Source organism: Littorina saxatilis, linkage group LG9 (genome assembly GCF_037325665.1).
Source record: "Littorina saxatilis isolate snail1 linkage group LG9, US_GU_Lsax_2.0, whole genome shotgun sequence".
NCBI classification, from domain to species: Eukaryota; Metazoa; Mollusca; class Gastropoda; order Littorinimorpha; family Littorinidae; genus Littorina; species Littorina saxatilis.
In genome coordinates this window covers 50896626-50921716 of record NC_090253.1, presented here as the reverse complement: position 1 = coordinate 50921716, position 25091 = coordinate 50896626, and the positions used below count along the sequence as shown (strand labels likewise).

The following is a 25091-nucleotide window of genomic DNA, read 5'->3' as shown; positions in this document are numbered from 1 at the left end:
CAAACTCGTCAAATTGAGTTCGAGGATTTATTTAGCATTCCATACATACAACTGCACATCGTAGCAGAACTCAAAGTAGAAGCTTTTTAACATACACATCGCGCTGGCCTATATAGTAAATACTCAATCTCGAGAATATTCCAGACCGAACATGATACAACTAAAATTAGATGAACTGTCCATGGACTAGAATAGTGACATTCTCTGTGACGTACATCAAAAGTGCCGACGCACTTAATCCGAGCGAGATCCACGAACCCACGACTCAAAACTAGAAAGTTCACCTGCATTCTCGTCCAAACATAAATATTGTGTTTACAAAATATAATATCGGTACTTTCCCACAAAGTACAAATAAGTCAACTACATGCAACACACAAAACTGAACCAAAGTTCAGCAACGGCAGCGTTTCCTAACAGTGCCTCTGTGAGTATGTTCGTGGCTGCTTTCATGGGGTGCCTGTATCCTCAGGAATTTGAGGATTTCTTTTATCTCTCTTTTTCTGACTCCGTTGATTTAACGTCATTTTTACAGGACAGTTTTTTTCCTTTCAGTTATAAGTTGTAGTAGTTTGACCTTATTGTTTTAGGACAAGTAGAGCTCGTTCACCAGTAATAAAGACTCACTCAGTCCGTCAGTGTGCCTGAGTGTGTTTGATGGGGGGGGGGGGTGGAGGGGCTCTCCCGTGACCGGCCACCTGCAATGTACGGACAGGTTTGCAATGGCCCAAGGGTGTCCGTTCATGAGAGGGACTGCTGTAACAGCAAAACTAGTGTGAAACATAAGTAATCAATTTATCCACTTGACTATATTCACAACAGGGACCTATCACTCTTCTTTGCATATTTTTATGCCTACGGATTTTCAAATACTCTGCAACACATGTAACCCAAATGCAACATGTGCCCGTACAATACCGCTTCTTTTACGAAAACATTGCTTCGGCCATGTTGATTTTAATCAACCAATTGTCTTGTCTGAGTTACAGCTAGGTACGAAGCGGCGAACGGAGGAAATCTGACGTGTCGCGTGTGGGAGACGGGCCAGAATCTCACGCTAACGTTGACTATTGATCGCACAAAATGGCCGTCCCTGTGTTTTGAGACCAAAGTTCCGGACGTAAAGTTCTATGTGATCCGGCCGAATGATTTTGTGAAGTACATTTATTGCACTGTCAGCAACATCACCTCGCCTGGAGAATGCCAAGGGCAACTCACCCTATGTTCCTGTTGCTGCGTCAACAAAACTGCCAAGGTATTCACCCTCCAGCACATCTTCCCCATGGGCTCGCGGGCATTCGGCAAATGGGGCGCATACACCCCCCGATGCACAGGGATCACTTTCGGCCCAGCGGTTACATTTGACGTTGCTCCGGAGTGCGACGTGAGACGAGGTAAGGTGTCTCGTGTACGTCTGTTTGGAGAAAGAAAATATGGTGATGGTGGAGGAGGGGGGGGGGGTGGTGGGGGGTGCGCGAATCCGGAATGGATTAGGAAGAAAGAGAGTCACGAAACTCGTTGCCTGTTTTGAGCATTGGGCGACGATGACGGGTTGAGACGGGGGTGGGGTTTTTCACAGAATCTGTGTCAGTAAAAAACATGTCAGAATGATCTGACTAAGTCACGCAACTTGTCGCATACTGTGAGGGGGGAGGGCGGGGGGAGGGGGGGTAATTGTGGGGAGGGGAATGTTGGAGGTATCGAGTTCACAGAACCTGTGTTTGTTGGTAAGAGGAAACGAGGGAAACTACCACCACCATAATTATCATTTATTTCTACAACTACCATTGCAGAATCAACCACAGCGATCCGTCGGACAACTAGTGCCACGTCTAGCACACCAGCAACCGAGCAGAATGCAAGTTCTGACAACCAATCCATAGTCTCCACCACTCAATCAGGTACGTGTAGCAGGGCGGCACAGTGATTGCCCTTGACCGAATATCTTCCTAGTTGTCCCCCAATTGCTTTCAATAGTTTGGGGTTCGGTCCAAGGTGCTTCGGTGCAATTTCTGCAATCTATGTAGAATAATTGTATAATAACTATGATCCCCCAAAATGTTGCTTTTTGATTGACTTACTAAAAACTATTAAATACAAAAAGAAGCAAAGCGATGAATTGAAGCATGTTAGTTCACAGATGACATGTTAATTTCAAAACTATTCATCAGAATGATTTGAACTTTTGCAGAAATGTTTTAGACATACTGATAGATACATAATTATGTTGACTTTGTGGGTACAACATTTATGAACACTGAAATAAATATGTATTTCTAGAAAAAAAATTTGCGAGGACGTTTCACTGAGGAATTACTTTTGCAAAGTGAGTGGTTGCAGCTGGGTAACGATGTACCGGGGAAACTCCCTTCACCATTGGTACTTTAACACCTTGTTAAAAGTCAAAATCTCTATCAACAACTTTTGTAAAGGAACCTGCTGGTCTTTTTTCCAAAAAGTCTGAAAGAAATGTGGTGATTGTGAAGGAGGAAAATAATGCCTTTGGATGTCTGTGAGGCTGTGCGAACAAGACGTACGGTGCACGCTGCCTGCACTACTGTGGGTACTGCGCGGATGACCAGACCTGCAACGCCAGCACTGGACAGTGTGCGGCCTGTCTGGCCGGTTGGCTGCCTCCATTGTGGAAATAATGTACACAGTCATTTAGGGGCTACATGCACAATATGGGTCTCGTTTTAGAGTTACTTAATTTTATTGCGTTTTTCCACTTCAGAATAAAACTACCATATGCTGAGTTGGTTATGATTTAAGCTCAAGAAAATGTGAGTAATACGCATGGATAGAATAGCCAAAGAAGGTGTTTGACAAAAGATGCGAGATCTCTATTTGTTTAAATGTTTACATTGAACAATGGTCAAGTCGCACGGTAAAATGCGCAAGAAAAACCGCCATTGTAGTTTCATGCGTCGTTCGGATCAACAGACACAACGTTAGCCTGTGGTCGTGCTTCCTGAGATGTTAAGTCTGAAAAGAGGATACTGCATGCTATGAGAAATCTGGAACGATTTTTGAAGTAGGTATGCTTCTGCGCCTTATTCTCTAATTTCACGTGTGAACATTTGCATTATGCGTATGTACGCCCTTCTATTAGACAGTCTTATTACGGTCAGTGTGCTATCTGCATGACTGTGTGATCTCGCTTCCAGCAGCCCCAGTGTGTTATCTGCCTGACTGTGTGATCTCTCTTCCAGCAGCCCTAGTGTGTTATCTGCCTGACTGTGTGATCTCTCTTCCAGCAGCCCCAGTGTGTTATCTGCCTGACTGTGTGATCTCTCTTCCAGCAGCCCCAGTGTGTTATCTGCCTGACTGTGTGATCTCTCTTCCAGCACCCCCAGAGGAACCCGCCCTCTCCCCAACGCAGAGGGTCGCCATTGGAGTGGGTGTCGGCGCCTCTCTCACCTGGGGTTTCCTCGCCACCATAATCCAGGTGTGGGAGATACTTGGCAATTCCGGGTGGCTGCCCTTTATTTTCTTATACAAGAAGCCAGAGGAGAAGGACGAGGGAGATGACGAGGATTCAGACGATGATGAGCCGCCTTCCAAATGCAGTCGCTGTGTCAGGTGTCTGTTCTGCGGAGGGTGTGGGGTCTGTTTGCTGAGCTGCGTGTTCTGTGTCTCACGCGGAAAGCTGATGTCAAATCGGTTTGCTTGGCGCGAGGACATAGACAGTCCAGACGATGTGGAGGCAAAGAACTCGGACGATTCTTTGTTCGACCAGGGCCCTGTTGAATCTCCCGTTGAGAAGCCCCTTGGTAGCAAAGAAAGCCCGGTGGAACTTCCCGTTGAGAAGCCCGTTAGCAGCAACGAGGGCTCTGCTACTTCAGGGTTGGAGGAGAATGACAGGGCAGATCAGGCAGGTCTGCAGACCCTTCATAAGATGCCAACCACAAGTCTAACTGAAGACAGACAAGACATAACACCAGCAAACCCAGATGTGAAGAATAAAGACAGAAAGGATTTCACTAAACGATATTTCGCCAAAACGAGATGGCTAGAGGACCCCTTATTCGTTCACCCCTCGCAAACGTCAATAACGGAGACAACCAACGCAGCACACTGGCACGGATTCTATAGCAGTGGTGTTAAAATAAAGCACACACCGGATGATATCAGAAACCAATCAGATGAGAGCAAGAGACATCATACTCATAATCTGTCTCAAGCAAATCAAACAATAGGTAAGGTTCATCAGGGCCCACTTAGGTCTGATGACCAAGGCAGAGTACAGTATGAAACACAAGAACACTTTAGCAAGCTACCTAGCGCACCAGCAACCCCGTCCCTCCCTTCATCCCCTGATAGCGTAACATCAATGACAAGCCCCCGAGGCCTGAAGTTAACATAACCAGTGATCCATTCCACAGCTTATAGTGTAAGTTACCCAGCCAGCCGATTACATCCAGCAATGAAATCCGAGTTATATCTCTTGTAGAATGCAGGTACGAGGTAGGATCCCACGAAAATGATCAAATGTGATTTTCACAAAGGCTGTTGGTTTAAAACAGAATTTTATTCAACAGTTATCACATGAAACAATTGAAAATATACAACTAGGACACGCACAGACTCAAGCAGATATTTATTTTACGTGACCAGAACAATACTAAATTACACACATTTTCATAATGGTGGACATGATAATATTAAACCAGTAGAACAAATTGTAGAAATGGGGACGGGGAACTAAATAAAAACTGAACAATCTACAGAGGAGAAGAAAAGTGTCACGTTTCAATATATCACTAAAGGTGATTATGAACCGGTTAATTACTACTAATTAACTAACCACACCACGATCCACTCTCGCAGTCATACAATTAAATAGAGTCAACAAAAGTATAAGTTTCAGACGCCTGTTTATGTATAAACTCGCCACCTCCCTCGACCCTTCACTCAAAATATGTTCCTTTTACGTTCTCAACACGTAAAAAACCCGCGGTCACTGGCAAAATGCCAGTAGTATATAGAAAATTATAGTAACACGCTGAACCCGTGTAAATACAGTCAAAATGAGAATGTTCTGTTCAAAAGCTCTAGTTCATGCAGGTGTTACCACCCCACGTTGTCACTACTCCAATGTAATCACAGATAAGAAAAGACAACGGTGGTCAACGGGGTGCGTAAGACATGGTGCTCTTAGCTTTCTCTCTGTATGCTGGTTAGCCGGTATGCTGGTTAGCCGGTATGCTGGTTAGCCGGGTTGCTGGTTAGCCGGTTTGCTGGTTAGCCGGTTCGCTGGTTAGCCGGTCTAGCGTAGCTTCCTCAGGTCCCAGCTCCAACGTCTGCAGCTAGCAGTGTCCCGCCAAAGGCAGCCGTGCAGCGGTTACAGGAACACGAATCGAATCGAATCGAATCGAAGGCTGCAAACAGAAAGCATCGGTGCACTAAACATGTCAGCTACCCCTCACCCACCACCTTTAAACATGTCATCTTTAAATATCTCATCGAGCACGTGGGCCTGCACAAAACGGACTTTTTACAACAACAAAACAGCCATTTTCCGTCCTTCTCTCCCTATCTGCAAAAACCATATACAGATTAGTATTTTAGCGTCACAGAGAGTAAATTATGCGCTAACCTGGAAAGAACAACAGAGAGTATTTCATTCCACAACACAGACTCATCAACAGCGTTAAATAATGATTTATTACCTCAAAAAGCCTATGATTGTAGTACTCTCGTGGAAGCAAAATCCGCTTCCTCCCTGGAAACGCCTCTGTTCGTCAACAGTGACAACAACATCCAGAACCCCTTGTCGAATCCTTATGCGAAAGCCATCGCACGACGAAGGAAAGTTGACGACTTGTCCTCAGCAAAACACGTGGCAGTGAGAAAGAAATAACTAGTGGAAGTTCCCCTAGAGTGCCGAATATAATACTCGGTGAAAAACCATCATACTCTAGAAACTGTGTATTAGATCCTTCCCCTTCTGCCGCTGGGTGTCAAGTGCGCCGTCCTTGAGTCTCTGACAGACCACCTAGCCAAATACACGTGACTGACCTTGTCACAAAACCAGTCCAGCTATACACAATTCTGCCTCCCCAAGCAGAAAAAAGACACGAGAAACTCAATCCCTGAAAATCCCGTGCGCGCTGTCAGCGAAAAACCGTCAGCCCTATGACAGCAGAAACCCCCACTGTGAAACTCGTGCGCTACAAAACATCCGTGTTCATTGAGCACTGTCAGCAACCTCTGCTGTAGCCCAATATCACGCACAGGCGCTTTCTATCATAATCGACCAAGAACAGGCACTCCACTGAGTGACACTTTCTTGGTCTCTGTCACCCGATCGTGACAAAAAGAAGAGGGGGTGGTTAGCCCAGCAAACATTGCACCCTCGGATCGCATGCGTAAAACACTCGGCACGAATTTCTGCACTCGAATCGAGCGCGTCACGCATGCACAAAATCGAACACGGATTTCTGCACTCGAGTCGAGTGCGTATCGCATACGTGAATGCGACATGCTTTCATGCGTGAAAACGCATGCGATACGCATACGATTTTGTAACTCGTCTCGCATGCGATACGCATGCTTTTTATGACGCTATATGCACAAACTATAAAGCAGAAGCAGAAGCTCTCATGCAGGCCGCCTCCTTCGTTCAGGACTCCGCAGACCCTTGCTACCAAGTTGTCTTCCTCTCAGACGCCCTTTCAGTCCTTCAGGCCCTAGAGAACGACAAACTCCCACAGCTGGCCAAAGCATTACAGATGGTCAGACAAACCAGAAGAGTTGTCCTCCAGTGGATACCAGCACACTGTGGGATACCAGGAAATGAAAGGGCAGATGAGCTGGCAAAAGAAGGAGCCGTGGAAGACCAACCTGAAAACAGTGTCAGCTTTAGTGAGCAGAAGACAATCATCAAGGCATTGATGAGGCCAAGGACAAACAGAGATGACTACCACACAATGTCCAGAGAGCAGCAAGTCAACCTCATCAGGCTGCGTACTGGCCACAACAAGCTCAATGCTCACATGAACCGAAAGTTCAAGCTGGCGCCATCACCAACCTGTGCCTGCGGTCAAGAGGACCAAACAGCGGAACACATCTTACAGCGATGTCCCTTACTAGATGAGGAACGAAAAGAAGTGTGGCCGTCACCAACTCCCTTGCAGACCAAACTATACGGCAGTCGACAGGAGTTGGAGAAAACGACAACATTTATCACCAGTGCTGGACTGATTGTGTAACCTCTGCGAACGCCAAGAAGAAGAAGAAGATGACGCTATATTTCTCGTCATTGTGTGACGCGTTCCTTACGAGCTCTATTGCATTTGACCTTGGACCTCCATATTAGGCCCAAGATTTGACGTCATTACTGTTGGCGACGATGCCCTAGCCTGTGCAATCTTTTAGCTCACAGTCCCTCTGAATCTTTTTAAATTAAAGAAAAGCCAAATCCTCAGTTAGAAAAATGAAAGAAAATCGATGATGATCCCACAGAAAACTCAAACTCATGTTTATATTTTATCAGCGCTAATTTCTTTTCGAAACATTTTGCTCCGACATCTTCACTTCCGGTTTTTCGAAATCTTATCTCACGACTGGTTTTGCTTGTAGATGACTCTCTAGAATTCACAATCTGTAGATCTGCATTTAAAAGGTAGCATACAGTGTGAGAGAACACTTACAAAGGTCAAAACTGCGTTTCAGTAACAGAATCAGTGTAAAAGCAGCATTGCAGTGACAATGTCGTCTGCTATTACGAGGGGAAACAACTCTGTTTTCGTTCCTTTGCAAGCCCGATACTGAAACGGTCAACAAAAATCAGCTGACGACAGGAATGCTTGACAGGTAAGTTTCTTCACTATTTTTGACGTTTTCATTATTTAAGAAAGTATTTGCAGGCATAGTATCGAAGCATTCTGTTCACTGCACCGCGTATCAAGGTTTGGTAAGTGCAGAGGCGCCGTTTTCAGCCAAGTTTGAAGTTAGATCTAATTGTTTCGTGAAGTTGACCTTCGATCAGTCTCAGTCTGTCAGTGTTTGGTGATGCGAATTGAAACAATGAAGGGTCAGTCTTTTACTGTTGAATTAATATTTGTTTATCTGTGCACTGAAAAGACAGCTGGGTCGAAATATCTGTGACTGGAGAGTGGAATGTATTGTTTTGTCAATAACAAGCTTTCCAACAACCTACATTTCTTGTTTTTTTGTTTTTTTTATCCTTGAACAAGTTGAAGTTGAACTTCTAAGTTGAGTGTTATGTGCATTGAATGGGGCGCATTGTATTTTGCTGTTCTAGTCGAGTTAAGAATCGAGTAGATATTATTTTTCCGGGTATTGGAAATGCCATATATGTGTGTTTGCTTATTTGTGACCCAAACTGGTCGATCAAAGTAGTTTGCTCACTGATGTGAAGTAGAGCAAGAATGAAAAATAGTATAGGTCTAGTAGTATGTTATTTTTAACTTTACACTCAAGTTCAAATTCTTTGGAATTCAGCGCACAGGCAAAAAAGAAATCATTTCATTTGCTGATCGAGCTTCAATGGTATTTTTTGTGGGGTTTTTCCACTGCATATAGTTAGTGGTGTGTGTTTTACTGTGTCATAAGACTCAAATTATAATTTAAACAGCGATGATTAGAGTTTTAAATAAAATGTGTTTGTGTTGCACAGTGCGTACTGATGTATGCAGGATATTTGAATTATTACAGATGCATACCAGCTGGATCCTGTTGTAACATGTCACACCTTGAGATGAGACACCCACAATGGAAACATCACACTCACAGCTGTCTTGAATTGGAAAAGGTCAGTTGCCTCTTTATTATTCATGTACACAGTGTATGTGTTTTGTGCTGTGTGTGCAGTTTAAATTTCAAAGATCACTCTGGCTTTCTGTTACTTTTTTGTGTAAAAATGTGTGTATCTGATGGTTTTGGGGGCTTTATGTTCTAATTTGAACACTTCTGAAGAACGGCATATTATATATATGACTAAGTGCCAAAAGGTGCTCACAGAACAGAAGACGACTTTGTTTTACAATAAAAATGTTTCTAAAAACGTGTGTCTGCTGAAAATTGGTGTGTGTGTGGATGAATGTGCGAAGAGATAGTGGACATAATTTCGTGTGTCTGACTTGAACGGTTTTGAAGTTATCTTTGTTTAAAGTCAAAAATAACGCCAAAACCGGCCATCTGAAAAAGGACATCGTGATACCTCGTGTTTTGAATATGCCACAGAAAAATAACAAGAAGCACAAATGAATTGCATTTAGTTTGATTGAATGCCTGAAACATCGCTTTACAGACGAGACCAAACGTCAAATCTAAATCTCGAGAGAATTTTTTTTTTTCGATAACCGAATTTTAAGGTGTCGCACGCAAGATGATTCGTCATCACGGCATACATTTTTCAATCGCAGATATTTACTAAATTTCTTTTTCAAAAACTCTGGAATTGATGTCGACACGTCAAGCGATAACGGTGTATCAAACTGCTGTCTTTCAAGTAATCCAGCAAAGACTGCAGAACTTTTGAACAGCATTTTTGAAAACGATTTGAAAATTTCGTCATATCTTGCGTGCGACAAAATGTTCGGTAATTAACGGTTATTTTCTTTTAAAAACAAAATTTACATGTACAAAGATCTACTTCATTTACGGAACCACGTGACACATTCTGTGTTCAAAATTTGTGAAGAAATCACGAACCACGATTGCGCTATCAAGTGTTGAAATTATGTCGTCAACATCTTTTCAGATCTTGCGTGCGACACCTTCTTGCGTTCAACATAAAATGTCACTACCTTATCGAGTTTAATGGGTAAAACTAACTATTTGTTGTCTTAGTTTAATCTTCTTAATTAAAAGCGTAATAAAACCGAACTTCTAAGATGAATTTTAATTGAGATTAGCGAAAGAGCGGGCACGCAAGTCGACCTTAAAGTAAAAGAATGATAACACGAGCGTTTGTCGTGTTGTCTTGCGTGCAACACATTGTCCAAAAAGGAAAATGTATATTTTTCTCAGACGTTTTTTAAGTTGAAACCTTGAAACTTCACACACATTTGGGGTTTAATCGCCCCCATGCATGGTAAAAGTCTTGTTGACCCTTGTCAGATTTCAAGGTCACGGCTGGGTCACATGTGGTTCAGAAAACGGATGAAACATATTTTTTCAGAGATTTTTGAAGCTAGAACCTTCAAACTTCAAACAACGCTTTTGCTTAATGATTGTTCAACATGGAGAATTCAAGGTTGATCCTTGAGAAATGTGAAGGTCACAGCAGGGTCTCGTGTGGGTAAAAAAAAAAAACATAACCTTTTTCTCAGAGTTTTTCAAAGCAAGAACCTTGAAAGTTCACATCTTTGGGCTTAATAGCCTCCATACACGGTTAAAGTCTTGTTGACCTTTGTCGAATCTCAAGGTCACATGGGCAAATCAAAAACACGAAAATGCATCATTATCTCAGTTGTTTTTAAAGGGAGAGCCTTCAAACATCACACAACTCTCAACTCCGACTTAAAGAAGTTAAGGTAGATCCTTGTCACATGTCAAGGTCACAGAAAGGTCTCGTACGGGTAAAGCAAACAAAACAAACAGATAATATTCATTTTTTCAGCTTTGTTGTTAGCTAGAATAGAGGCACATGCCACCATTCCATTCAACATGACTCATAGAAATGTATGATGTATGACGTAATTGCATTGTGTGTAATGACGCGGCTGCCTCTGTAGTTATTCCAGCCTTTGAAGAAATGGCGTTTTTCCTTGCTTGGACACATTTTTCCTTTTCTTGGATGTTTCCGGAGTTTGGGTGAGTTTGGTGTATATGGTTGAACACAATTTAAAATTTGCATAAAAGTGTATTAAAATAAACAGTGGTAGCCAGTCTCATCTGTTGTGTCGACAATTTAATCTCTTTTGTGTGACCTCAACTTGACCCCTCTGAATGCTCTCAATCATGGAAATTGACCACACTTTGATTATAACCAAACAACATCAAAACTTTGGAATGTGTGAAGTTTCAAAGGTGTTGCTTAAAAGGCGTTCGTGAAAATGACAATTGTATGTGTCTGACTTCAATGCGACCCCGCTGCGACCTTGACGTTTGATTTTATCAACCAGACTTTCATCATGTGTGAATGACTTCAAACACTATAAAACTAGTTGAAGAAATTGACAATTTTTCAAAGTTTAAGCCAGATGGCACTGCTGTGACCTTGAAATTTGACAAACATTAACCAGGCGGTCACCTTTTTTAGAAAATATCCTTAAAGGATCTTTAACCTCACTGTGACCTTGGAATTTGATGAGGTTTAATTTAACTTGCGTAGTGTGCCAAGTTTCAAGGCCCTAGCTTCAAAAACATATGAGAAAACCTCATTGAAAAATGTATATGTTTGACCTCAACGCGACCCTGCTGTGACCTTGACTTTTTCAACCAGACTTTAATCGTGTGTGAACATTATACACTAGAACTGTGTGTATTTTCAAAGCTCGTGCTATAAACGCGCTGAATAAATTGAAAATATTCCACATTTGGACCAGATGTGACCCCGCTGTGACCTTGAACTTTGACAAAGATTAACAAGCAGGTCACTTTTAATGAGGTTTTATAAAAATGCTGAAAGTATGTGAAGTGTGTAAAGTCTAACTGATCTAGTATTAAAACATGTAAGACGTGACAACGACAATTTTCCAGTTTGCAAAGGAAATTTAACCTCGCTGTGACCTTGAAATTCAATGTTGTTTAATGTGATGTGCACCATACCTGGAGGTCATTATACTTTGGTTGTGTGCCAAGTTTCAAAGCCCTAGCTTTAAAAACGTGCGAGATAACCTTAATGCTATGACTCAGTGCCGTTTTGAATGATATAACGAACAAAATTATCGTTATTTGTAAAATCATTTGGGTAAATTTATCTTTTCTTTTCGTAATTGGGTTCCAGCATCTGTTGTCTTAACAAAAATCACAATATCAGTCGTGTTTGTCAACTTTTATTTTTTAGCCCCTTTGTCCGCTTTTCGTGCGCACCTTTTGGCACTTAGTCATATATATATATAGGTATATGTGTACTTAGGTTTTTTGTTGCCTCTATAATCTATTCCATGCTTTAACCATACAGACTCATAATGTGGCTTGTGTGTGTGTGCGTGTTTTATGTGATGTTAGTAAGTTGTGGAATTATCTGAGTAATTCTGAGTTACATTAAAATAAGTAACAGTGTGGCCACTTATGTTTCCAGTACACAGCGGCTGACCATTCGGACCATGTTTCCTATTGGGAATTGATCTTGGTTGTTTCTGTTCTGCAAAGGTATGATTAAGGCTTCCTTTGATGATGATGAATGTTTTTGTGTGTGTTTCTGTGTATGTGTCACTGTGGGTGTGTGTGTGTGTGGGTGTGTATGTGTGAATGTGTGTGTGTGTGTGTGAATGAAACTTCAGTAATTTATGCTTTCACTTTTCAGAGTTACATGACATACAAGCCAAAATATGATATATTTTGCTGAAATTTGAATCAATGAATGTCTTTGTAGTCAGTAATTTTCAGGGTTGAAGTTCTGACTCAAAATGACTGTGATTGATAAACTCCATATCAGAAATGTTAGTTAGGACAAGTATTATTTAAACTCAATTTAACTGAATTCATGCAGGGAGAGGATTGTTATCACGAAGGTTACCAGTATACCAGGTTTATGATTTTTCAAAGTGCACAATCTCTTTTTCAGTGGACCCATTGAACTTCAAGTCCTGCATTTACAATGGTCCAGTGCTGTGTTTATCTGCTAACCTGGTCATACCAATGCGTTGTTGTGAACAGGTAAGTAATGCTTTTGCTTGCTTTTTTCTCTTTGGTTTCATCTTCTTATGCAGTTGTCCCTACTTCAGTACCAGTGTTTTGGACTGAACATGTAGAGCTCAGAAGTCTCTATGTCATGCTTAAACCACAGGCTAATCCTTTGACTTGCGCACGCATGTGACTGTGTTTAATGGTGATGTCTGTAGGTATCTGTATCTAAGTGAGTAGTTATGATTTTAAATGAGTAACAGTGTGTCTGTTTATGATTGCAGTACATACGTTATGGCCAACCATCCTGATGATGTTTCCCTGTGGAGAGATCTTTTCTGTTTCTGTTCCGCAAAAGGGTTGACTGCGGCTTTCACTTATGGTATGTTTGATTTTGTTTTGTTTTTCTCAGCTATTCAGGCTTTCAGCAGGATAGTCAGACTTGAGAGTTACAGGCCTAAGAAGATTTTCAATCTTGACTGTAAATATTATCTTGATTCCTGGTTAGTGTTGTGGTTGTGCACCAATGTTATTCGACAAAAAGCTTCGGCATTTCAAATATTGGATGCCTTTTTTTGTTGTTTTATGAACCTAAACTGTGCTCTGAGTCTGACAGTATGTTCAGCCTCCGTCATAATAGGTCAGGTATGCAGACTCCAGGCCTGCATGTTCAATGTCCATAGTTTTGACCCCATGGAATTTCTGTAGATACAAAATTGCGGTACTACTTCTCTCCGAAGCTTACTTTTTACAGGCATGTCCAATACTTCACTTTGAAGATAGATTTAGTTAGTCTAGATGGGGTTTTCAGGGGTTTTCGGAAGTTTTCGGAGACAAGTAGTACCCCAACATTGTTTTCTGGCCATAACATATAGACCCACATATATTTTGATGCAGGTTTAACTGGCTGATTGTCCTCTGTGTCTGGGATGAACACGGCTCTGAAATGCACTTTAGATTTATCCGTGAACTTACATGTAAAAAAGACCAACTGATGTAAAAGGATATTATTTATTGACAATGTTCTTTTCTTTTGTGTAGCTTATCAAGGTGCTGCTAATCGATGCTGTCAACACAAATGAGAGACACTGAAACAAGGAAAGTCATACTCAGAGCCCTGGCAGCCACATACGTTCCATGTGTTCCCTTGCTGTAGAGTTTCACAAATCAATCTCAAATAATATTACTGGTGAGTGTTTGTGTTTTACACTTGTTTCGTTTGTGGGTACAATGGAACCTACCTTTCAAAAGATCTTGACTATTAACACAAAAATATACTGAAAGCAGATCACGTCCTATGAGAGAAACCATCTTTAAATGGAATTGTTTTCAGACATAATTACATTGTGAACTGAAAACTTGGAAAGCTAGTTACAAGGTTCTACTGTACAATTAGCTGCCTGTAAGATAAGTTTCACAGTATTTGCCTGTACTGTCAAGATGTTTTGGCATGATCAGTCACAAATAACACTCTTGGAAAGCACTTTGTGTCATCATTCCTGGTTTAAATGTTTGTGTTATGGAAGTTTTCTGAATTATGTGTCCCTGATTTTTTTCTTATGTTGTAATACAGGCTTTGTGTTTGTATTCATGTGTGTGTTACTTTGTATGTGAAGGAAGCTTTGAAGAATCAGCTAATATTGAGCTCCTTATTTTCTATTTCTTATCAAATAACCAAAGGGAAGTAATCGCTCAATGCATACGACATGTGTAATAGAGTAAGCGAGAGTTGTACGGAACCTTTTCTCCTGGCACCTGAGAGAATAACAAGCATTGAAATGAACATTGAATTTGTTCTGTTTAAAACCAGTCTTGATCTAAGGACTAAGTCCGGTCGAGAATAAAATCTGGTTCTTGTATATATGACTGTGTACGTAGGTGTTAGTTGGAGTGCCTTGGAGAATGATGAGCATATGAGCTTGCGGTGATCATCCTTTTTTGAGGATGAAAGTCGCTTGTTCATTTCAATGCTTGTTATTCTCTCAGGTGCCAGGAGAAAAGGTTCCGTACAACTCTCGCTTACTCTATTACACATGTCGTATGCATTGAGCGATTACTTCCCTTTGGTTATTTGATATCGCTCTGCCTCATTCTGTTTGACTTTCTATTTCTTATTTTCTGCCTTTCATGGCACTTTTTCAGTACTATGAGGATGAGTGTAAATAAATTAAAAACATGTACCTATAGTATAAATAAGTGGAGAACTGAAGGAAAATGGCTGTCGTGTGTTCAGGTGGCTTCAGACTATGTACACTAACTAATGATTTGATAAATTGTTGTTAGTTTCAGGGAAACTCTGTTGGACCTGGGCTGCAGAGGAGAGGTAGCAAATGCAGCCAAGCAGATCGAGTCTCATCTTTTGAAGGAAGGGAAGGCGCATCACTTGCTTATGCCTGGTGATGGATCACCGAGGACGTCAGCACGGCACTGGGAGTCCTTACAAAACACATTGCCTTTCGCTGCATATATATTCAGAGATAGCCGAAAAGTCGCAGCATTGTGAATACAAATTGTATTTTGAGTGTTGATAATTATCACTAATTGATGGGGCGGGAATGTAGCTCAGTCGGTAGCGCGCTGGATTTGTATCCAGTTGGCCGCTGTCAGCGTGAGTTCGTCCACACGTTCGGCGAGAGGTTTATTTCTCAGAGTTACCTTTGTGTGCAGACTCTCCTCGGTGTCCGAACACCCCTGTGTGTACACGCAAGCACAAGACCAAGTGCGCACGAAAAAGATCCTGTAATCCATGTCAGAGTTCGGTGGGTTATAGAAACACGAAAATACCCAGCATGCTTCCTCCGAAAGCGGCGTATGGCTGCCTAAATGGCGGGGTGAAAACGGTCATACACGTAAAAGCCGTGGGAGTTTCAGCCCATGAACGAACAAACAAAATCATTAATTGATCAGCATTACATGGTTTTGTATTTTAAAACAAATGTGACTATTTCTTTAATACGCAAAGGGTTTCTTATTATATTTGTCCTAATCAAAAATGTTAAATGTGTCAAAATGCCATCAAATTCAAAATGTAAAGCCAAGGTAGAATATGATTCATAATTTTAGTTGTAACTAAGTAAGTGTATCTTCTTCTTCTGCGTTCGTGGGCTGAAACTGCTACGTACACTCGTGTTTTTTGCACGAGTGGAATTTTACGTGTATGACCGTTTTTTACCCCGCCATTTAGGCAGCCATACGCCGTTTTCGGAGGAAACATGCTGGGTATTTTCGTGTTTCTATAACACACCGAACTCTGACATGGATTACAGGATCTTTTTCGTGCGCACTTGGTCTTGTGCTTGCGTGTACACACGGGGGTGTTCGGACACCGAGGAGAGTCTGCACACAAAGTTGACTCTGATAAATAAATCTCTCGCCGAACGTGGGGACGAACTCACGCTGACAGCGGCCAACTGGATACAAATCCAGCGCGCTACCGACTGAGCTACATCCCCGCCCCAGTAAGTGTATCTAAATTTAATTACGCATTTTTACTGAGATTGTGAATATTTATAAAAATTGAAAATTGTTCAATAACATAATATTTTGATGAAACAATTTGTTTTTGAGTTTCTGCTTGCATGGTTTGAGTGAGTGTTGTTGTCAGAGTGCCTGAAAATATGAGCAGCTAAAAACCTGATTTATAAATAGCATAAACAATCCGGAATACGCATGTAATACGCATGCGATACGCATGCGGTACATCTGCGGGAGAGGTGCGTGTCACGCTCGATATCTGAGCAAAAAACGCATGCGTATCGCACGAAACAAAAGTTACAGAATCGTATGCGTATCGCATGCATTTCATGCATGCGATACACACGTTTTCACGCATGCGATACGCATGCATAATGTTTGTTGGGTAGGCGGGTATAGCCCAAACTACAGCAGCTATTAGTCCCACTCTCCTCCTACCACGATGCTAAGTCACACATTCCTGAGCCAATCGGAAATGGCCTTAAGATGGCCTTATTTGGGGTTGCTTTTGAGTTAAGATTTCACAGCTTTCTCGAGGTCCTGCATGCGGTGAAACTTTGTGACTCACCTGAGTATTAGGTGAGTCTTAGTAATTATCCGTATCCGGCAAGACAAGACAAAGTAAACATTTAAATCAACAATATCAGCGTGATTTATTCTACAGAATGACACTTCAAATGCTGTCAGATAATACTCTCTTTATCTAAAAAATACCGAAAAGCGAGTTTTGTCGGTGGGTGCTTTACGGAACAGCAAGGTACCGCCCATCCTCTGAGTGTGAAATGCTGACCCGCTCACTTGAAATCTAAATTACCTAAGTTCGGAAAATCAAGTGAAATTGCGTCACTCGCGTTACGTCAAATGTATCTTTACGTCATTTCCCATCCGTCTGGAGTCGGTTCTAAATCTGTCGCTCTCTATTCAACAAGAAAAAGCGAAGCAACCGAAACGCATGTTCAACATGGTTTATCTTGTGAGATTGTTGTGTGTCAAACGCATTTGATCTGTGAATATTCATCACGTCAGGAGTATTACTCTGATTGGCTGACCCATGTCACGAGAATTCTTTGACTGACAGGCATAATCAGGTAGGAGCGCTCAACTTCCCATTGCGGCTGTTCTGTCTAATTCGCGGGGTCGCTTCAAAATTTGTTTTGGTCGAATTAAACGGTAATAAAACCGTTATTTCTAGTATGCTGACTGTTAGCAAATGATAACAGTCAGGGAGTGAGTGAGAGAGAGAGAGAGAGAGAGAGAGAGAGAGAGAGAGAGAGAGAGAGAGAGAGATGTTGTGTGGACAAGTGTGAGAAAGAGAGAGAGAGAGAGAGAGAGAGAGAGAGAGAGAGAGAGAGAGAGAGAGAGAGAGAGAGAGAGAGAGAGAGAGAGAGATGGTGCGTGGACAAGTGGAGAGAGAGAGAGAGTGATTAACAATGTCTGATCTCCTAAACAGAAGAAAAAAAAAAAGAAAAGAAAAAAAAAAGAAGAAAAAAACAAGTCGCGTAAGGCGAAAATACAATATTTAGTCAAGTAGCTGTCGAACTCACAGAATGAAACTGAACGCAATGCAACGCAGCAAGACCGTATACTCGTGGTCCACCGCTCACGGCATAGGCAGTGAAATTGACAAGAAGAGCGGGGTAGTGGTTACACTATGCTGCATAGCACGCTTTTCTGTACCTCTCTTCGTTTTAACTTTCTGAGCGTGTTTATAATCCAAACATATCATATCTATATATTTTTGGAATCAGGAACCGACAAGAAATAAGATAAAAGTGTTTTTAAATTGATTTCGAAAAAAAAAATGTGATAATAATTTTTATATATTTAATTTTCAGAGCTTGTTTTTAATCCAAATATAACATATTTATATGTTTTTGGAATCAGCAAATGATGGAGAATAAGATAAACGTAAATTTGGATCGTTTTATAAATTTTTATTTTTTTGTACAATTTTCAGATTTTTAATGACCAAAGTCATCAATTAATTTTTAAGCCACCAAGCTGAAATGCAATACCGAACCCCGGGTTTTGTCGAAGATTACTTGACCAAAATTTGAACCAATTTGGTTGAAAAATGAGGGCGTGACAGTGCCGCCTCAACTTGCACGAAAAGCCGGATATGACGTCATCAAAGACATTTATCAAAAAAATAAAAAAAATTCGTGGATTTCATACCCAGGAACTCTCATGTCAAATTTCATAAAGATCGGTCCTGTAGTTTAGTCTGAATCGCTCTACACACACACACACACACTGACACACACACACACATACACACGCACATACACCACGACCCTCGTTTCGATTCCCCCTCGATGTTAAAATATTTAGTCAAAACTTGACTAAATATAAAAAAACAAGTCGCGTAAGGCGAAATTACTACATTTAGTCAACCTGTGGAACTCACAGAATGAAACTGAACGCAGTCCGCCGCTAGTGCAAAAGGCAGTGAAAGTGACGAGCCTGTTTGGCGCGGTAGCGATTGCGCTGTGCTTCATAGCACGCTTTACTGTACCTCTCCTTTCTGAGCGTGTTTTTAATCCAAACATATCATATCTATATGTTTTTGGAATCAGGAACCGACAAGGAATAAGATGAAATAGTTTTTAAAACGATTTCGGAAATTTAATTTTGATCATAATTTTTATATTTTTAATTTTCAGAGCTTGTTTTTAATCCAAATATAACATATGTGTATGTTTTTGGAATCATAAAATGACGAAGAATAAGATGAAAGTGTGTTTGGATCGTTTAATAAGAAAATAATTTTAATTACAAGTTTCCGATTTTTAATGACCAAACTCACTCATTAGTTTTTAAGCCACCAAGCTGAAATGCAATACCAAACCCCGGGCTTTGTCGAAGATTACTTTGCCAAAATTTCAATCAATTTGATTGAAAAATGAGGGTGTGACAGTGCCGCCTCAACTTTTACAAAAAGCCGGATATGACGTCATCAAAGGTATTTATCGAAAAAAAGAAAAACACGTCCGGGGATATCATACCCAGGAACTCTCATGTCAAATTTCATAAAGATCGGCCCAGTAGTTTAGTCTGAATCGCTCTACACACACACACAGACAGACAGACACACACACACACATACACCACGACCCTCGTCTCGATTCCCCCCTCTATGTTAAAACATTTAGTCAAAACTTGACTAAATGTAAAAAAAGAAAAAAATGATAACAGTCATGTCTCACAAACGATATCAGCATTCGCCTAAAAGGCTCATGCTTGATATCTTTTTTTCTCGACATGCCTGTTATCATTTGCTAACAGTCAGCATAATTATTAGAAATAACTCATAATAGTGTCAGAAATGAAGTCACGCAAGTGTCTGAGTACACATGTTTGTCTTGACATAATCTCCCATCATTCTGCTATTGTTTGGTGAAAACATTTTCTAAATCTCTTTTCGCAATCAAAAATGAGACAAAAAAGAAAATAGGGCGCTTTTGTGGACCACCCTGTCATCCACTTTCCGTTCACCTTCCGAACACACAGGCGCGCGCATCTGAGGACTAAACAAGTCGCGTAAGGCGAAAATACATTTAGTCAAGCTGTCGAATTCACAGAATGAAACTGAACGCAATGCAATTTTTCAGCAAGACCGTATACTCGTAGCATCTTCAGTCCACCGCTCATGGCAAAGGCAGTGAAATTGACAAGAAGAGCGGGGTAGTAGTTGCGCTGAGAAGGATAGCACGCTTTTCTGTACCTCTCTTCGTTTTAACTTTCTGAGCGTGTTTTTAATCCAAACATATCATATCTATATGTTTTTTGAATCAGGAACCGACAAGGAATAAGATGAAAGTGTTTTTAAATTGATTTCGAAAATTTAATTTTGATCATAATTTTTATGTATTTAATTTTCAGAGCTTGTTTTTGAGTCACTTGAGAAAAAGTGACTCTATGTAATCGGTCAGTGTTAGTCTGTCCGGCCGGCCGTCCGGCCGGCCGTCCGGCCGGCCGGCCGTCCGGCCGGCCGTCCGTAGACACCACCTTAACGTTGGACTTTTCTCGGAAACTATCAAAGCGATCCTGCTCATATTTTGTTTAGTCGTGACCTCCAATGACCTCTACACTTTAACGATGGTTTCGTTGACCTTTGACCTTTTTCAAGGTCACAGGTCAGCGTCAAAGGAAAAATTAGACATTTTATATCTTTGACAAAGTTCATCGGATGTGATTGAAACTTTGTAGGATTATTCTTTACATCAAAGTATTTACATCTGTAGCCTTTTACGAACGTTATCAGAAAAACAAGGGAGATAACTAGCCTTTTCTGTTCGGCAACACACAACTTAACGTTGGGCTTTTCTCGGAAACTATAAAAGTGACCGGGCTCAAATTTTATGTGAACGTGACTCCCAGTGACCTCTACACTTTGACGTCTGCTTTGGTGACCTTTGACCTTTTTCAAGGTCACAGGTATGTCTTGAAGGAAAAAAATTGAAATATCATATCTCTGAAACTATTCATCGGATTTGATTCAAACTTTATAGGATTATTCTTTACATCAAATTATTTACATCTGTATTATGTTGTGAATAGCAATTTCTTCCTGTCCATCTGATGCCTCATATAATATTCAGAACTGCGAAAGTGACTCGATCGAGCGTTTGCTCTTCTTGTTAATCCAAATATAACATATTTATATGTTTTTGGAATCAGGAAATGATGAAGAATAAGATGAACGTAAATTTGGATCGTTACCCCTTGACTGCCTTAGGACGGGTATACCCGTCCTGCACTTGTGCATTATTTCCATGATTAGATACTAAAAACAGATTCTTGGTTGAATTTCCTTTAAAAATAACATAGGTTTTACTTTTCTACCTACTGCCAGTTTGGAGCTAGAATTTTTTGTGAATTATTACACCCCGAACTCCAATATTCCCTGGCAGTCAGGAAGTTTTGATTGGCAGCGAAAGGGAATAAAAAAACTTTTTTTTTTTACAATGTTTAGATTTGTAATGACCAAAGTCATTAATTAATTTTTAAGCCACCAAGCTAAAATGCAATACCGAAGTCAGGCCTTCGTCGAAGATTGCTTTGCCAAAATGTCAATCAATTTGATTGAAAAATGAGTGTGTGACAGTGCCGCCTCAACTTTTACAAAAAGCCGGATATGACGTCATCAAAGGTATTTATCGAAACAAATAAAAGATACGTCCGGGAATATCATTCCCAGAAACTCTCATGTCAAATTTCATAAAGATCGGTCCAGTAGTTTGGTCTGAATCGCTCTACACGCACGCACACACACCCACACACACACACACACACACACACACACACACACACACACACACACACACACACACACACACAAACACACACACACACACACACACACACACACACACACACACACACACACACACACACACTGTCACGATTTAGTGACATGAATCGGGAAAATGTCACTGTGTCGGGTGCCTGTCTCGAATTGCGACAGAAAGCGCCTGTGCGTGAGTCTGGGCTACGGCAGATTTTTGCTAACCATGCATAGCCGAGCACGGGAATTTTGTATTGCACGGATTTCACGGGGTTCATTTCTGCTGTCGAGGCAGAATTGTCGATAACTGAACTGGGGTAGTGACAAGGTGAGTCACGTGATTTTTGTCAAGGTTGTCTGTCTGAGACATTTAACTTGACACTCGAACACTCAGCGCTGGGGAGGACGGTCGTGTCTCATATGTGACCCTCCATCACGAAATGAGTCGCATGTCACCTCGCGCGGTTCTGCGCTAGGCTTAATATAAGTCCGGGGAGTGTCTGGTAACAGTGTGAGGGTCACCTTAGTCACAGGCTTATAACTCAAAAAGTTTTCGCTCTTTTCTAAAACGGTTTTTACCACTGGATAGTGCATAAAAACTCTTTAAGAAAATGTAAAAATATGAAAATCATGCAAAGGTGACATGCGACTCGTGCCGTGGTGGAGGGTCACATATTTCCTGCTAGTTTGATGGACTTCATCGCTTTGATTTCTGCATTGATATTCAACGCGCCGCTCTGCATGCACAGGAGAGCTTCAGGAAACTACAGTTTGAGACCACTTTCTCTCCGTTCACATGCGGTCTGACGTTGACGGGTCGTCAAATTTCTCTGCGCCGTGCGTGAAAGGAATTTCACCGCATAAAGGAATCGGCAAGAGGGTGAATGGGGTATCGCTGTTGACGAACAGGTGCCATTCAAAGGAGGAAGCGGTTTTTCGCTTCCATGAGAGTGCTACATTCATAGGCTTTTGAGGTAATAAATCATTATTTAACGCTGTTGACGAGTCTGTGTTTGTGGAATGAAATACTCTCTGTTGTTCTTTCCTGGTTAGCGCATAATTTGCTCTTTGTGACGCTAAAATATTAATCTGTATATGGTTTTTGCAGATATGGAGAGAAGGAAGGAAATGGCTGATTTGTTGTTATAAAAGTTCGTTTGTGCAGGCCCACGTGCTCGATGAGATATGTAAAGATGACATGTTTAAAGGTGGAGGTTGAGGGGTAGCTTGGCATGTTTAGTGCACCGGTGCTTTTTGTTGCAGCCTTTCTTCATCTTCTACCGTTGCTGGCTGTTTTGCTGCCTATCTGCGGGACACTGTTAACTGCAGACGCTGTAACCGGGATCATCTGATATAACCAGCTAACCGGCTAACCAGCGACTGGGTGAGGCGCCTGATGTCTCCACTTTTCCCTGCTTCGTAACAACGCCAGCCGGCACTACATTCTACGGAGCAGTTGTGGAGACTATGAACTAATTACAGGCCGTCCACCCAGTGGCAAAAACAAAGCTAAGTGCACCATGTCTTTGCTCCCTGTTTACCACCGTTGTCAACTTTCATATTTATGATTATATTCGAGTGGTGACAACGTGGGGTGTGTGACACCTGCATTAACCAGCACTTTAGGCAGATCAGCTATATTTTCCTAGCTATACACGGGATCAGCGTGTTACTATAATGTTCTATATTCTAACTGGCATTTTTTGTCAGTGACCACTGATTTTACGTTTTGAACGTAAAAGAACATCTTTTGGAGTGAAGTCTCGAGGGAGGTGGCGAGTTATTACATAAACAGGCGTCTGAAACTTATACTTTTGTTGTTTCTATTTAATTGTATGACTGCGAGAGTGGATCGTGGTGTGGTTAGTTAGTTAGAAGTAACTAACCGTTTCATAATCACCTTATGTGATATATTGAAACGTGACACACACACACACACACACACACACAAACACACACTCACACACATACACCACCACCCTCGTTTCGATTCCCATTTAGTCAAAACTTGACTAAATGTAAAAATAGGACAGCACTTGCACTCTACGAAAAACAAACGAGACCTGAATCCACAGAGGGTTTCAATAAGGCCATGAATTGCACATTTTCTCAAACCTTTAATCAAAACAGAACGCGCGCTGTATCACACAAAATACTTTCGTTTGCTCTAACAAACCTCGTTTTGTTTTGACTTGTTTCTTAAGTTGTAATTGAACAGGGTGATACACTGAACACCTTGACATTGGCACTACAGCTCCGCAGCTGGTCCCGTTGCTATCAATAATAATTATTGGCTTAGATGAGCCGCATAGTTTTTGGAAACCTGTTGTTGACGACGTCTAACGGTGATGTTTCTCTGTCACGGTCTTACAAACCCTTGTGTTCAGAATTGTTTACATTTTTGTTTACCTATCCCTGGATCTCCGCTGTTTTTAAAGATGATTTGAGTGTCTCTTGGCTTAAAAAAAACATTTGAAGCAGTGCAGAAAGGATGGGACTGAATAAATATACATAAACTAGTTGAATAAAACATGTGGGTTTTGTTTTGGTGTTGCTGCTCATTTTTAAACATGAAGTACAGAAGAGTGTTGCACGTATATGCTCGTGTTTCGAGTTATCGCATCGTGAACGTACAGATTCCATTTTTTTTTTTTTTTTTTTTTTTTTGTAAAGTGTTTATGATTGTGTTCTATTCCGTCAATGGCGTCATTCTGGTAATGATGTTGTTATTGCTTTTGTAAAGCGCTTTGTGTGTTCGAAAGCGCTATAGAAATCACCATTATTATTATTATTTTATTTCCCTGCGAATCTTTCCTTGAAGATCATTGTTGGCTGTGTCAAAACGTTTCCTGTCGACACAAAGCGTTAATGAGACATGTTGGTGCGTCCCATGTCTTTTCAAGGTGCACCATCTAAGGAGCCATGTTGGGAAACTGTCCTGGTGACTTTAAGGTAATCAAGGAACATTTGGCAGTGATACCACTACAATAATGGGTTCGACAATGCTCTCTCTCTCTCTCTCTCTCTCTCTCTCTCTCTCGCTCGCGCGCGCGCGCTCTCTCTCTCTCTCTCTCTCTCTCTCTCTCTCGCTCCCCCTCTCTCCGTCTCTCTCCCTCTGTCTCTCTCTCCATCTCTCTCTCTTTCTCTCTCTCTCTCTCTCTCTCTCTCTCTCTCTCTCTCTCTCTCTCTCTCTCTCTCTCTCTCTCTTTTGATCATTAGGCTATTGTAATCTGCATGTTATGTTATGCTCCGGCCTTACTTGTAAGCGAACTGTATGTTATATGTCCGTCTGTCTGTTATGTCCTAATGTTGTATATACTTGCCATTTACATATGTATTATACATGTTGAAGGATGATTGATGATACATTGTAAACAGATGCATGCTATTGATTAAAAGCCCCACAATGATGTGATTGGCAAAACAAACAAAAAAAGCTCTATATAATGACTATAATGTTCATTCAATACATGAATTTAATCGGCAAGCGGTTTTCCTCTTCCACTCTCCCATGTCAAGAGTTCCCGACTTCCCTTTGTCATTATATTATATAGCTATTCTGATGAAC

General features: G+C 41.2%; 1 long non-coding RNA gene across 1 annotated transcript; it reads left to right on the top strand.

Moving 5' to 3' along the window:
* Positions 1-979: 979 nt before the first annotated feature.
* On the top strand, positions 980-23095 carry LOC138977451 (uncharacterized). The gene is made up of 3 exons (XR_011459284.1): positions 980-1394; positions 1794-1901; positions 22787-23095. It is a non-coding gene; the product is annotated as an uncharacterized lncRNA (long non-coding RNA).
* The last annotated feature ends 1996 nt before the right edge of the window (positions 23096-25091 follow it).